Source organism: Ahaetulla prasina, chromosome 2, assembly GCF_028640845.1.
Source record: "Ahaetulla prasina isolate Xishuangbanna chromosome 2, ASM2864084v1, whole genome shotgun sequence".
In the NCBI taxonomy this organism is placed as follows: Eukaryota; Metazoa; Chordata; class Lepidosauria; order Squamata; family Colubridae; genus Ahaetulla; species Ahaetulla prasina.
The window spans coordinates 34,493,751-34,507,023 of record NC_080540.1 but is presented as its reverse complement, the minus strand read 5'-3'; positions in this window follow the sequence as shown (position 1 = coordinate 34,507,023).

Genomic DNA, 13,273 nt, shown 5'->3' with positions numbered 1-13,273 from the left:
TATTCAAAATGTACTGAAGAAGAAGATAAAGTTCCTGCCACAAGGCCTTGAAACTGAGCAGTTGTTGGCAGTTGACATAATTCTGCTCTGAATACCTCTGGCTGGCAGCTTATCTTTTGCATGTTTGTCTTTCTTGGCACAATCCAGGGGTATCTGCAGGGTGTGCTGAAACAAGTCAAAATGGCAAATGAGATAGTGTGATCAAAGTACCACCTATTTATTGTGTGCAAAGCACCATCTTGGCCACTTCCTTGTCTCTTTTTACCTCACCTCTGGACACGCCTAGCATTGTCCCTACTATTTAGACTCTATCAAAAATTATGTATATTTCAGGCATGGAAAGGGGAATTGTTTAAAAGATTTAATTCTCTATTGGAAGGAGCAATTTTATTCGATACATCTGAATTGCTGATATGTGTTTCAACATTCAAATCATTTGCAAAAAAGAGCAAAGAATAAATGAGCGGTAAGGCCAAGTTGGATAGAGTTATTCTGATTGCAACATAATCATTTTCTAGTTGTTGTTGTTTTTTTGGTCTTTTTTCCAATGTCTTCTCCTTATTCCTTTTTCTCTTTTATGCCCTTATTAATTCTGAGCTACATTGTATTAGTAATGTTTTATATGTATAGTTTTTATTCTGCTTATATTCTCCTTGTTTCTGCAGAAGGCTTACCACAGGGTATAAAACCTAGCATTTGAAATGCAAGTAGGATTTTGTACAGTGGAGTGGAGTGGAGTGTATCTGTATGTTGCAGGAGCCCATTCAGCAACTCACCCAGTTCATGTAGGTTCTATGTCTCAATGGAATGGAATAAAATGGAATGGGGTGGGATGGGATGGGATGGGATAGGATAGGATAGGATTTTGGAATGTCCATGTCAATGTTATTTGATAATTGTCTGCCACTCCATATTCAGCAATATTGTATCAGAAAAATTTCAATTTTTACTAATCTGCTGGGTTAAAAGGTCTTTTTAATTTGCTACAACTACATTATTTTATTGTTCCAGTTTTAATGTTGATAGGTTGGTTTTGATTTTTTTCTCCTGCTACTTTGAAGAGAAATCCTGGATGACACCTGATATTTCTAAACAAGAAAGCATCATATCTCTGGTTTTTAGAACAATTGATACTGTTCTACATGTAGGACAATGTTCTTCGAGTGGCCAGTTGGGTAGACAAGCAGGTGTTCAGCATAAATCCTAAGCTAAAAGAGCAATTGCATATGCAGTTGGCAATGCACACTGGATTCCTGTCTTTGAGCCAACTTTCAGAGTTGCAAATAAAGAGAATTCTTTGTATGGAACTGGGAAATGGCTGAGCTAGTTTTCACCTGTGACCAGTCATGAAGGAATGGTAGATCATTATGCACTTCTCAGTGCCATGAATGTCAAAGTGGATTAATGCTATTATATTTGCCTAGTGATGTTTTAAAACTCTTTCAATAAAAAAAACAAAAACAAATAACGGGTGGGATGGGATGGGGTGTTGTTTCAGTAGGCTCATTATTAACTGACTAGTAGTACAACTGTAGCTGGTTTGGCTGCTAGATACCCCAGCTGCTGGATACTCTCTCCTGTCAGTCACTCTGAGCCCCAGTTCACACATTATTCTTGATTAGCATGATATGTGAACCCGCTCTAATGGCTTAACATAGGGCAGTCATTTGGTTGAAGATGCAGTGATTGGGAAAGTGGTGCAGAGAGGATGGATGGCATTAAGTATATGGGTGGATTGAGTTAGTTGGTCTCTACCATTTCCACCCCTTAATCAATCTCAAGGAGTTTGAAACACACTATTGTCTTCATGGTTTCAGGCTGGAAATATAAAACATGCTGAGATTTCCCCGAACCAATCAGTCAACCAATTTATCCATTGATTGATTTCTCTGCCATCAAGTCGGTATCAACTCTTAACCAATAAGAAATAATCAGTTCCCCACAAACACAAATCTTCTCACTGTTAGAAAAAAAAAAGGGAAATAAATTGCTCCCTTCATTCTGTTCCCTTTCTTCCCAAACACATATATTGCTATGATGAGAAGCTGCATGAGGAGCAGAGGTTATAGAAAAGGAAGAAAATTGCCATAAGCATTGTGCTCAAGATAAAAGTATATGAAGACGCGTGATATCTTACTGGCAGTTTTGCAATCCAGTGCTTTTTTTTTTCAGATAAATTGATCGCAAGGGCAGCTGGCTATAAGGGAAATATATATATATAAGTTGAAGCATTCTACAGAATCCTATGTTTGGATGAAAATGACAAAAAGCACCATTGCCTTGTCACAATGCAAACTCCTCCCCTTTCTGTTGGTGACATCATTACATGAAAGGGGTGGAGCTTGCATCTCGATTCAATGCTGCTTTCATCATTTCATTCCTAGAGTAGAGTACAGTAGAGTGGGGTAGGGTAATAGGGTAGGGTAGGGTAGGGTAGGATAGGATAGGATAGGATAGGATAGGATAGGATAGGATAGGATAGGATAACAGAGTTGGAAGGGACCTTCCAACCCCCTACTTAGGCAGGAAACCTTATACCATTTCAGACAAATGGTTGTCCAATATCTTCTTAAAAACTTCCAGTGAAGGAGTATTCACAATTTCTGGAGGCAAGTTGTTCCACTGATTAATTGTTCTAATTGTCAGGAAATTTCTTCTTAGTTCTAGGTTGCTTCTCTCCTTGATTGGTTTCCACCCATTGCTTCTTGTCTTGCCCTCAGGTGCTTTGGAGAATGATATCTTTGGAGATCTCCTAAACAATACAGACAAGTTTCAAGAATTCCACTAGAAAAGACCTCCAGAATTGATCTAGTTCACTTTGATTTCTGCTTTCTTGTACAGCTACCCAGGGAAAGTGAACGGAAGTGAAACTGGCAAAAATTCTCATTCTGTTTGACAGGGAAGCAGTGTAAAGTGTTAAGTTGTGTAAGTATGTATGTTTGGGAGTGGGGAGTGCTTGTCTTCTCAGAAGTAGGAAGAGGAAGTCTTTGTAGTTCTAAATGGGATAGGATCTGCTCAGGGGTGAAATCCAGCAGGTTCTGACAGGTTCTGGAGAACCAGTAGCAGAAATTTTGAGTAGTTCAGAGAACTGGCAAATACCACCTCTGGCTGGCCCCAGAGTGGGGTGGGAATGGAGATTTTGCAATATCCTTCCCCCAGGAGTGGGGTGGGAATGGAGATTTTGCAATATCCTTCCCCCAGGAGTAGGGAGGGAATGGAGATTTTGCAGTATCCTTCCCCCAGGAGTGGGCTGGGAATGGAGATTTTGCAGTATCCTTCCCCTGCCATGCCCACCAAGCCATGCCACGCCCACCGAGCCACACCCACAGAACCAGTAGTTAAAAAAACTGGATTTCACCACTGGATCAGTTATACTTTCACTTTCCGATCCAGATCCTCACACAACATGGGATCCCAGATTCTTGTTCCCAACTTTTCCTCATCCTCTGGAACAAATTGCAGAAACTAATTTGGGAACTTCTTGAACATTTAACAGTGCTTGATTGGTAAAACAGATTTGTCATCTTCACAGTATGAAGTTGGAAGAAGGGTTAAATATGTTCTAGGGTCCATTCGGGTCTTAAACAGAGGAAGAGAGAGTCTCAACAATTTGTCTGAATGTCAGTGGAGATTCTCAATCATCCAAGTCATGGTTGGTCTTGGACAATCGAGAAACTCCAGTTGCCTTTTGGAAATAATTTTTGGAATAATGTGCTGGAACTGAGAAATTGCCACTGAGGATTTTGAAAATTCTCTTTAAAAAGCAAAGGGCCAGCTATTAAAATAGCTTCTTTAGAGCTGAACCAGCATCTTTTTAGAAGTTCAATAAAAATAAATCTTTAAATTTGTGTTACAGGTTTATTGCCATCATACATTTAAAATAAACCTATAGTCTCCATTGAACAAAAATCGGTTTTATTTGCAGACAATGTTCTTTTGTTTATTTCTAAACCCCATACTACTATCCCAGTCTTGATGCAAAAGATAGATGCTTTTAGCAAAATAGCAGGCTATTCTATTAACTGGTTCAGAATTGATGCCAATAGGTGAAAATTGGGTTACCCATCCATTTATGGAATATTAACTCTATATTTGTATTGAATCCATTAAATATTTAGGAACAAGTACGCCAAAGGATATAACTCCGAAACATATAATATAAACAAAATATAAAATAATCCTAAAGTAATTTTGTGGGCATTTTTATTGGTAAAATTAATCTCTTTAGCATTTTCATTCTTCTTTCTACATTTCTAAAAAAATCATACCTGAAAGGGAAATAACTATGAATGCTAGCCAATCTTCCTAAAAAAGGAATAGATGGGAAAACAATAAACTGTCAACTTCAAGTAAAGCCAATACCAGAGATTCTTCCTCCCTAATCAATGTATGCATGTGACAAAATTGTTTATGTGTGTGGTTTTAAAATTGGAGAAAGAAACATTAATAACTTACACTGTGCTGATGACACAGCTCTGATAGTGAAAATGGAAAGAATCTGCAATCTCCAGAAATGAAAGGTGAGCACCGTGAAAAAAATAGGACTAAGATTAAATATAAAGGAAACTAAAGTGATGACTAGAGACACAGCAATCAGTCTTAGAACTGACAATGAAGATATAAAGTAGTGGATAGCTTCTGCCTTTTAGCATTGACTATCAATTACAAAAGAACCAGCAGTCAAGGGACGTTCAGGAAACAAATGGCAATTTTATTATTATTATTATTATTTATTAGATTTCTATACCACCCTTCTCCCGAAGGACTCAGGGCGGTGTACAGCCAAAATAAAACAAACAATACAATATACAATTAAAACAAGAGTTAAAAAACTTATTAAACAATTGGCCTAAAACTTTAAAAAACGTTTAAAATTCTAAAAACCCATTAAAATTCCTAATATAAATTTAAAAACCAACAAAATTTAAGCCAGCCCCGCGCGAATAAATAAATGTGTTTTCAGTTCGTGGCGGAAGGTCCGAAGGTCAGATATTTGGCGCAAACCAGGGGGAAGTTCGTTCCAGAGGGTAGGAGCTCCCACAGAGAAGGATCTTCCCCTGGGGGCCGCCAGCCGACATTGTTTGGCGGACGGCACCCTGAGAAGTCCCTCTCTGTGTGAGCGTACGGGTCGGTGGGAGGCATGAGGTAACAGTAGGCGGTCCCGTAAGTACCCAGGCCCTAAGCCATGGAGCGCTTTAAAGGTAGTAACCAGAACCTTGAAGTGCACCCGAAAGACCACAGGCAGCCAGTGCAGTCTGCGCAGGAGTGGTGTTACATGGGAGCTACGTGGAGCTCCCTCTATCACCCGCGCAGCTGCATTCTGGACTAGCTGAAGCCTCCGAGTGCACCTCAAGGGGAGCCCCATGTAGAGAGCATTACAATAATCCAAGCGAGAGGTAACGAGAGCATGAGTGACTGTGCACAAGGCATCCCGATCAAGGAAGAATTTGAAGATGGCTCAGTTAAAACCAGTGTTGATGACCATGGCAGAATGAAATGTTGGGAAGTATATTTGGCTCTTTGTAATTCCTCTCTGGACAAGAAGAGGACTTGAGATTACCCACAAATGCTTCCTTTTCTCATCACTTTTGAAATTGTTTAACTGCTTTCAGTTACTAGAACTTTTGCATTGACAGTTTTACATGTGAATTACGTTCAATCCTTAAGTATAGAAGTTTTAAATACAAGTTCAAAAACTTTTTTTCTTTAAAAATGACAAGCTAAAAGAATGATTTGGAAATATATTGCATATTCAAATGAAACCAACTGACGTAAAAAATATAGAAATAGAAAACCAAAAGAATGATCTGGATAACTTTTCTACATTGGATTTACAAGAAAGATTTGTTAAAGCTTTGAAGAATTTCATGAGAAGGGACAAATAAAAAATGAAAAGAAGTCAAGTTCTAAGACATTATTTGAAGGGATTAAAGATCAAGACTATTAAAAATAAAAGGAAGGAATATAAAGATAGTTTATTTGATCTAGCTTAAATTAGATCAGTTACTATCTCTGATAAGGTAATAGAGTTTTACTGATCAGGAATAAAGGATGAGGCTTTAAGGATTTGTTTACAGGTAAGAGATAAGCTATGGGAAGAAGAGATCATTTGTTGTATTTTAAGAGAAAGTGATTAGTTACCAAAAATGTTTATACTTGTGATGAAGAGGGAAGTAATTTATTTATATATATATATTCTCCTTTTTTTTTGCTACATTCTTATTTTTTTTCTTTTCTGCACTTCCTATTCATTCCTTTTATTCTTATATTTCTCTCTTTAGCTTGTATAAGTTTTCACCTTTTTAAAAGTAATGCTTAATAAAATTACTGCAAAAATGATTGCCAAAAAAAAAAGAAAAAAAGAAATAGCAATCAAGAATTACATTGCAGACTAGCAATTGGTAGGGTAGCAACAAAGATCTTGGGAAAGATAGATGCTTTGACATGCCTATACTTAGAGACTTGGTATAGTTTTCCTTCTATAAAAGCAAAAGTTGAACTCTGAAGAAACAAGATAGAAAGGCTACTGATATTTTTGAACTTTGGCATTGGAGAAGAATCTTACGAATATAATGGATAGCCAAGAATACAACCGAAGAAATCATAGAACAAATCAATCAGAGTCTTTACTCAAAAGCACAAATGACCAGGCTCAAATGAACATGTGTCCAGCACTTGACCCACATTTTTCAATTAATACCTTGCTTAGACAAGCTAGCTCTTCCTATTCACTTTTACAAGTTTATTTATTAATCCTGCCTTTATTACTTTCATAACCATTTTTTTGCTTTAACTATAATCAGATAATTACTTCCTTCTTTTGTGGTAGCAGGTGCCCAATGCCTGCTAGACACTTAATCCTCATTAATTTGTAACCTTGCTTTGCTAATGCTGAGTAACTCTGGGGGTGGAGAAGGAAAGAGAGGCTTACAGGGCTATAAAACATGCCCAACAAAATCAAACCCTTTGTGACTTGAATTTGGGAGACTGGAGCCTTGGGCAATTAGGAAGGTACCTCAGTGCTATACTTAATGGGAACTACTTAAGTAAACGTGATGCTATTCGTTTGGCACCTCTTTTAATATCCTCCTGGTTCAGTATCTGTCCTGCAAATTCTATATTAGCTGGAAGACCAGAAGGGTCAGATTAATGACTGATCATTCTGGAGAGCTATTTTATGTGGCAGCTGAAAGTCAACACCAACTAAATTGGAGTTATTTGATCAATGGATCCACAAATATATAAGAAGCCACATTCCAAAAGAGGACAAGGTCAGAAGAAAAATTAATTAACCATATTCATTAAAATTGCTTATAAAACTAATGGATCTTCCATCTTCATATACAATCTATCTTATAATAGTGTAAGGATTATAACAATTACTATGCAGGACAAACAGGAAGAAGACTAGCAGAACACATCCATAATCATAATCGACAGTAACAAGGCATAATGAAAAGTCCATAATTGCACAACATATGGACAGGCTTTACCATAGTTTCAACTGGGAAACTCTGAGCATCCTAGAGCAAGCTAAATCCCCAAAATGCCAGAGTATTCCTGGAAGCCTGGCACTCAAACAAATCAGCCATCCACAGGTATATAAAGATAAGCAACATCTACATACCATCCAAAAGAGACAAGCAAAAAGTCAAAAAGGAAACAAAAAAAAAAGCCTCCTTACCAGCAATCAACACCCAGATAATCAGAGTTTAACACCAAGATTAATATTAGATCACGGGTGTTAAACTTGCAGCCCACGGGCTGGATGCATCATGCGCTGGCCACGCCCATGCCCGGTTTAGCGAAGGGGGAAAAGTCACGATATGTCACATGACGCTACCATGACAATGCAAGTTTGACATCCCTGTATTAGACCAACAACCAAACAGTAAACCACACCTCAATCAAGGACGTATCACCTCAGACAACCAAACACTAAGCAACAGTCTAAATGAGGGACCACCGAGAACTCTCCCAGCAACTCCAACAGGGCAAGAGCAAACCCCAGCCTCCTGTAGCCCTGATGATGTTACCTAGTTGGGTAATGAGACATCTCATTACCCAACTAGGTAAACAACCAAGCTCAGAGAGCACCAAAGACCACACAGACTATCCTACCTCTTATACAAACCACTCTCTAACACAAAGACACACTTTCACAAAAATATATTCTTTCTCCTAGCAGCAGATGCATCCAGAAGAAAACAGATGGGGCAGGTAAAGTATGAGTTAAGCTAGATAAAGAAAAACAGGGAAAGGAGAAAAGTAGGTGGAAATAAATGTGGGGGGGAAAGAGAGACTTGAACCAAGAAAAAAAGAAAAGAGAGAAAGAAGTTCTGTTTGGGCATTATAAAAAGTTTAAATTAGGCAGAGAAGCAAATCCTTTCTACTAATCTTTATTTTAAGGGCATCCCTTCTTTTGGGCAGTAGTACTGTATCTTTATTTTATTTATTTATTTATTATTCAAATTTTTATACCGCCCTATCTCCCGAAGGACTCAGGGCGGTTTACAGCCTTATAAAACATAGAAAACAAAAGAATAAATACAAGTTAAAAACAACATTAAAAACTTATTACATTAGGCCGAATTTAAAACTATCGTTAAAATAATACAAAACCCCGTTTAAAACTAATTTTAAAACTAAACTCTAGGCCAGCCCCGCACAAATAAATAGATGTGTCTTAAGCTCGCAGCGGAAGGTTCGAAGGTCAGGAAGTTGGCGCAGTCCTGGGGGGAGCTCGTTCCAGAGGGTGGGAGCCCCCACAGAGAAAGCCCTTCCCCTGGGTGTCGCCAGTCGGCACTGCTTGGCGGACGGCACCCTAAGGAGTCCCTCTCTGTGGGAGCGTACGGGTCGGTGGGAGGCAGTCGGTGGCAGCAGGCGGTCCCGTAAATAACCCAGCAATGAAATTATCTGCAATGAAATTCCGCCTACCCAGGGGTGAAATGCTCCTGGTTCGGACCGGATCACCCAATTCGGTAGCGATGGCGGCAGGTGGTTCAAAGAACCAGTAGCAAAAATCCCTACCCACTCCCCAATGCCCAGCTGAGAGGCACGATCATCAGAGGTTGTTTTTTTTTTTACTTTTAAAGCATTTTTTTCTTCGGCCGAAAAAATGCTTTTAAAAGTAAAAAAAAAAGCCTCTGATGATCGCGCAGCTCAGCTGGGATCGTCAGAACCCTTTAAAAGCATTTTTTTAATAACCTCTTCAGTCGAAGAGGCTGTAAAAAAATTCTTTTAAAGGGTTCTGACAATCCCAGCTGAGCTGCCGAATCGTCAGAACCCTTTAAAAGCATTTTTTACAGCCTCTTCGGCCGAAGAGGTTGTAGAAGAAATGCTTTTAAAAGTAAAAAAAAAAAGGTTGGCCAAGCCCACCCAGTCACATTACCCCTCAAGCCACACCCACAAAATTTTATATTTCACCCCTGCCTCCTACCATATCTTTGTTTTCAATGGCTCTTCTAAGGGGTGTAAGACAAGGCTGTGCCACATTCCAAAGGTAATTATTTGAGGAAAAGAATATTCCTGTCCTGTAAATGAGGCAGTGTAAATCTTTTCTCATTTACAGGGATTTTGATGAAGACCCCTGGAAAAAGAACCTGACAATTATGTATGAAGTTTGCTTCAACTGCCTGACCATGTTCCAAACGATTGTAGGTAAATTAGAGCACTTTAAACAGACATACCCTAAATCCTTGTAATCTTAACTCTTTGGTTGTGTCGGTTCACTGAAGAACCAACCAGTGTTTTCTTCTATAATGCTGAACCATAATTGCTTCCCACTGCCTGTAGAAAAAAAATTGCATTTATACTTGCACAGATTTCCAGACTAAATCTTTCTAAAACTCAGACAACAACCTGAAAATTACAATTACAAGGATTTAGGGTACCTTTGTTTACATAGATATTGCTTTCTAAAAAAAAGAAAAGAAAAAGCTTTCTTATTTGTCCATGCAATCAAATCAAACAATAAAAGTGTGGAAGGATAGAAATTCGCTTTAAGTTTGATTTAATTGATATTAAGGTGATGAAATGCAGTGATTCGGATTTCTCAGCATGTATTCATGATACGGCTATTCTACCTTATTTAAAAAAAAATGCAGTCCTAGATTTTTGGAAGGGCTCTAACTCGGAACGCGAGTCATTCTTTCTTAAAAGGTTATTAAACATTATCATTTTATTTCCTGGCTATGAGATGCATCCCTGGCTTTCTTGCAATAAACTTGAGCTCAACATCCAGTACTTTCCCAATATAAATAAATATTCCCCATGGAAGATCTTGCCCCTCAAAAGTGAGATCCACCCTCTCTTGGCCTCAAAGGGCCTGAAATCTCGACCCTGCTGGCTAGTTTGGGGCCCTGATAGAAGTGTTCCATTCTGGACGTGGTTAGTTTAGGCAGTCCTCGACTTTATGACAATTGTGCCCCAAATTTCTATTGCTAAGCACGATGGCCGTTAAGTGAGTTTTGCTCCATTTTTACAACCTTTCCACAGTGAATCAGTTAAGTTAGTAACATGGTTCTTAAGTGACTCTGGCATCTCCATTGACTTGGCTTGTAAGAAGGTTGCAAAATGGTGATCGCATGACACCGGGATTCTGCAACATCATAAATATGAGTTGGTTGCCAAACGTTTGAATTTTGAACACTTTTTTCAGTGCCATTGTAAGTTCAAATGGTCACTAAAAGAATGGTTGTAAATTGAGGACTATGTATAGATTAGGAGAAGATCCCACCTCCACCCTGTTTATGAATTGGTCCCTTTTATTTAGTTTTTTTTATTAGTTTTAATGTTTAATATTTAATGTTTTAACATTTTTAACATTCTGTTTTATATTGTCTTTTATGATGTTGTAAGCCACCCAGAGTCACTCGTGATGGGCAGCATATAAATTTAATGAATGAATAAATAAAATAGATTGTACAGTTTGTGTGTGTGTGTATTATATATGATATGAAATTATAATATAATATAATATAATATAATATAATATAATATAATATAATATAATATAATATAATATAATATAATATAATATAATATAATATACTGTACAATTCAGTTCAGTACAATACAATACAATACAATACAATACAATACAATTCTGTGTTCAACAGTTGGTATTCTGTGAAGTTTGGTGCACTAATAATGCACCCAAACTTATAATGAATTATCTGCAAAAGAAGCTCACATAACACCAAATTTCTATCAGACAGGTAATGCTCATTATATTGCAGCCTGGAATGTACAATTATCCACAACAATAACAAGAAATTTCCACCTGGCAATGAATTGGAGACTGCACCCCAAAATCCTTTGAGTACATTTTGCCATCCTTTTCATCATCTTTTGCTGATTAACACAATTAATAGTGGTACCTTGATGAACGTATCTTTTCTTTTATGTACACTGAGAGCATATGCACCAAGACAAATTCCTTGTGTGTCCAATCACACTTGGCCAATAAAATTCTATTCTGTTCTATTCTATTCTATTCTATCTACTCAAAGCCATATTTTCTTGCTGGAGATATTTATGACACAATATTTTGTGACCAACTCAAATCATATCTGCTTCTGAATCATTCATTTCTGATGAAATGTTAACTTTTACTTTGACATCTTCGACTAAGTCATTTGTATTAGGGCATTTGAAATCAAAGATAGCTGGTCCCTAAATGAAGAAAAAGGTCTGAAACGCAAGTCAAGAATTTTGTGGAAGAATTACTCATGGCCAGAATTTGCCTTCCAATATGTCATACGTCGTATTTGAAGTTTCCCATTACTATAATTTCATGCCTCTTTGAAAGACCTGCAGTTTTCTTTTAGAAGATATGAGCTGTATTTTCTTTTCTATTTCTTTTAAGTTAATCCATTTATCTGTTCATGCTGTTGAGCACAAAAGTAACGATTATGATAATTATAGCTAGTTATAATTTAACTATTCAGTCTAAAGACAAACTTTTCCCCCCTTCTTTTTTTAAATTTTTTTTAATTTTTTAATTTCATTTTGTCACAACAGTATACACAAACGTTGACATAAAACAACAACACATAAAAGAAATATATATATATAAGCAAAAGTATGCAATCACTATGTTAGTTTGATATAATGAAGGGAACAATAGGACAGGAACGGTAGGCACTTTTGTGCTCTTATGCACGCCCCTTATAGTCCTCTTAGGAATGGGGTGAGGTCAATAGTAGACAGTTTTTGGTTGAAGATTTTGGGATTTTGAGTAGAGACTATAGAGTCAGGTAATGAGTTCCAAGCGTTAACAACTCTGTTACAGAAGTCATATTTTCTGCAATCAAGTTTGAAGCGGTTGACATTTAGTTTGAATCTATTGTTTGCTCTTGTATTATTGCGATTGAAGCTGAAGTAGTCTTTTACAGGAAGAATATTGCAATAGATGATTCTGTGTGTTAAACACAGGTCTTGTCGGAGTCGGCGGAGTTCTAAGTTTTCTAATCCCAGGATTTCAAGCCTGGTGGCATAAGGTATTTTGTTTTTGTTTTTTGTTTTTTACATTTATACCCCGCCCTTCTCCGAAGACTCAGGGCGGCTTACAATGTATAAGGCAATAGTCTCATTCTATTTGTATGTTGTTTACGGAGGAGCGGAGAACTCTTCTAGTAAAATATTTCTGGACGAGTTTGATTGTATTAATGTCAGAGATGTGGTATGGGTTCCAGACGCATGAGCTGTATTCAAGAATAGGTCTGGCAAATGTTTTGTATGCTCTGGTTAGTAGTGTAGAGTTTTTGGAAAAGAAGCTGCGTAAAATTAGGTTTACAACTCTTAGAGCCTTTTTTGCTATGTAGTTGCAGTGGGCTTTGGCATTTAAGTCATTTGATATGAAAACTCCAAGGTTTTTGACAGGGTGGGAGTCGTCAGTAAGGTAATGTCCATCAAGGTTGTACTTGTTGTTAGGGTTTTTTTTCCCCAATATGTAAGACTGAGCATTTGCTGGTTGAGATTTGGAGTTGCCAAGTTTTAGACCAATTGGATACAAAGTCAAGGTCTTTTTGAAGGGTAGAAGTATTGTTAGTGGTATTAAATAGTTTGACATCGTCAGCAAAGAGAACACAATAACTTGAGATAAGGTCACAGAGATCATTTATGTATAGTATGAAGAGCATTTTTCCAATAACACTACCTTGGGGAACGCCACTTTTGACAGGAACAGGATTTGATAGAGCGTTGCCAATTTTGACCACTTGTTGCCTGTTTGAGAGGAAGGCATTTATCCAATTGTGAAGAGGTCCTG